Source organism: Pteronotus mesoamericanus, unplaced genomic scaffold (genome assembly GCF_021234165.1).
Source record: "Pteronotus mesoamericanus isolate MK-2021 breed Mesoamerican mustached bat unplaced genomic scaffold, CSHL_Meso_final contig_169, whole genome shotgun sequence".
Taxonomy (NCBI): domain Eukaryota; kingdom Metazoa; phylum Chordata; class Mammalia; order Chiroptera; family Mormoopidae; genus Pteronotus; species Pteronotus mesoamericanus.
In genome coordinates, this window is record NW_026555068.1 from 14,114,831 (window position 1) to 14,118,402 (window position 3,572).

The window sequence follows — 3,572 nt, forward strand, 5'->3', positions numbered from 1 at the left end:
GTCACTATGTAATTTGGAGGCCCTGGGTGAAGGATGCAGAGTATTGTGCTTTTTGTACTTTTTTAAACACTAACATTATTTCACAATGAAAGGTTAAAAATAAAAAAATGCTCCAATACTTTTCTGTGCATAGACAATATGTCCTCGCACTCTGGCCCCTTCCGTGTGGTTCTGAGCTTGGGAATTTGCTGGGCTGTGATACCCCCCACACCTCACAGCATTTATAACAGAGCGCTCAGGCTCCCAGGGTTGAGAGTCCAGACGAGGTGACTAATGCCACAGCCCACACCACGGACGGGTCACAGTCATGGAGCAATTAAATGAACTCAGCAGTTTCGGTACTGGCGAAGGCATGGGAAGGAAGGCTGGGAGTCTATGCAAAGACACAAGCAAACTTTGTGTCTTTTTTCTTCACTGTATTTTTCTTCTTGTTTCCTGGCCACATTCACCTTTCGGCTGCAACGAAACCTAGATGACGTCCAACCTCTTTAAAATACAGGCTGACAGAAGACATGCTGGTGGCACTAGATTCAGGCCATGGGTCGGGACTTTTGAAAATGGTGCAGGATGGGAGAGGGGCACGGAAGAAGGCTCCCGGTCTCGCGTTCCCCACTTAGAGAAGTTCCACTCGCCTGCACTCAGTGGTCAGACGGAAAAACCTGTTCTCTTAGAGGAGACCAAGGGTCTGGCCTTCAGTACAGAATAAAACAGCTGCTGGCTCCCGGGCAGCAGCTCCCCAACAGGGAGGCTTCCAAGACAGGAAGGTGCAGAGCCAAGGGTGGACCCTCTTCCTCTCGGCACTCCTTGCTACACTGTCCACTTTCTCCTGCAAGAGTGCGGTTCTGCTGGGATTTATTCCTTCTATTCTCATTCCCTGGAGGCAGGAGGCCTGATAGAGTTCCATCTAAGTGAAAATAGCTTTAATTTAGACCTACTTTTTCTTTATATGGGTTGTTTCGGCAGTTGGCTCAATTTGTACTAAATCTGATAGATTTTCCTAATATCATGGCCTACCTGGAAAAAAAATTGTGTACACTAATTTCTCTCTGACTCATTGAGTATGATAATGTATGGTAGTTGCTCTACAGGTAACATTAGAAATATTCATGTTTTATAAATGTGAAATAAGCAGCAATGGGTCACATTGCACATTTCTTGCATTTTTAATACATCCCAGAGCTGCAAAGTGGGCCTGGTGAAAGCAATCCCTGCTGCACTCATTTTCTGCTACAGATATGGAAAATCATTAGATTTTTGCTGGGGCAGGACAACCTATCTTTCTGTGTAGACCTTCAGACATTGCGTGTGTGCCTGGATTCCCAAGCAGGGGCGGTGAGGAGACGCTGCCCTCAGGATCTGGGCGCTGCACCTCTGGCTTTGCACAGCTCCCAGGAAAAACCTGCGAGACTCCTCAGTGGCGCTAATGGAACACCACGTGCCCCCGCTGCTGAATTTTCCTGCAGGTGAGGAATCAAAATGGAAATTGGTGAATTTCAATTTAAACTTTGAACCCCGCTCCTGCCAACACTAAACTTCCCCTGGAGACAAGCTGCTTGGTCATCTGTATGTATGACAAGTTCCCACCTCCCCTGCCAGATGCTGCTTGCTGCTGGGTGACAAATGTGTTTAAAATTAAACCTGTTTTTTTTTTTTTTTAAAAAAAAGAAAAAAAATATCTCAGACTCCAAGATAGGGTACGTTTTCCCAGAAGGACTTGCACAAATGGAAAGTTTTTAATGAATACTGATAAGTCTGAATATGAAATGAAAGATTAACAGCTCTGAAAGCCAGTGACAGATGTTGCAACCTAATATAACAGCCTCATACGCCATCAGTGTCCCTCCCAATAGAATTAAAGTAGGGCTGCTCATTAATATAGAAAACCTCTCCTGTTTCTCTTCCACTTGAAAAGAGCCACTCGGTTTTCTCAATACCAGACTGGTTGTTTTAAACATTAGTTATAATTTATTGTCTTGGCATGGGCTTTTATGAGGAGCCTTATTGTTGAATTTTATTCATACAGATCTCATTTTTTAATTATTTTGCAGCAACAACAAAAATTGAAGACAGCACTAAAACACATGAGCAATTCTAACTCATATTCTAAGACACAGAAAAATAACAGAAACCCACGTTAATAGCATTTTAAAAGGTTCGACTCCTCTAAATGACTCAACACAGACAAACGAGGCAAATTAGAGATAAGAAGACAAAGAAGGTAAGTGCTTTGCATGGTGTCCACCAATCAGTAAGAAAACCTGAACCACGAGAGTTCTGGAGAGCGAGGCCAGAACGAAGAACAGCGGGGTGGGAAGCGGTGGAACAAGCTCTCCTTTGCCATGTGACACCATCAAGCTCTGTAATAGTCCGTAGTTTGAATGCTGGTTGATTTTATTTCTCATCTCTCCTGGCAATGTTATTTCAGAGAATTAACATCACAAATGTGAATGAAGCTATGCCAAATGTAAACCTCCTTTTAATTGTCATGAATTGTAGCTTACACATATTTCAAAAATATAATTAAAAAATTAGGACCCTGTGATTTAAAAAAGAAATTGCTACTTGGGAGAATCCCAAAATGCAAGGAAGATACTAACTCGGATAGAGCAGGGAGGAGGCCTGTTTACCTACAATGATGACAGACATTCTCTTAGACCTTTGCTTGATTGTTTTCTGATAATTAGTTACCTGAACTTGACTTAGGAGGGGGCCAATAGGCCTGGGCAGGGGCGGGGGGAGCCTATGATGGGAAAGAAGGGAAAGCATCAGAAAACCAAAGAGGTAAGCAAATTATTATTTCAGTTATTCCTAGCTTGACTATTAATGTTATACCATGTTATTTGTTTGCTGCCTAGCATTATCACAATCTGTAATTATTCAGTTCATTAGTCGGTTTACTGCCCTCCTCTCAAATGCAAACATGTGAGGTCAGAGGGCTGCCCCTGTTGCTCAGGGCTCTGATGCCAAAGCTTCGCCCAGAGCCAGACACATGGCAGAGGGGCACTCAGAGATGAGTTTTGAATGAATAAATAAGTACGTGAATGAATGAAATTCATAATCAGTAAATCAATTCATCAAGCAATCAATCAATAAATACATTAATGGAAAACTAAGATTTGTTTTTTAAAATGTATTGCTCCTCCATGGCAGGCATTCCCACCACAGAAAGGCTGGGAGGTCTCCAATGGTCCCTGAGAAGGGGCTCCACTTCAAGCCTCTCCCATGGTTCATGGCACCTATGACATTGGCACATCCAACTCCAACACACGTTTATAAGGACTGTTGGTTCTGAATGTTTTCACTTTTGACTACTCTGGGATTATCCCACAGGCTTTCATATGTTGTTGTTTTTCTGACACTTCCATTTGAATTACAAAGGCTTCTAAGTTAACATTTTGGAATGAGTCACTGAGAAAGTGAAAGAACATTTTATATACCTGCTTATTCTCAATTTGCTGAGGAAGAATTTCTTAGCGCTCTGTAGATGGCAAGCAGGGCAAGGATTACCCCTCAAAAGGTTCTGGAACTGAAGAAAACGTTGTCGAAGAAAAGTACAGATTGTCAGCAGAGAT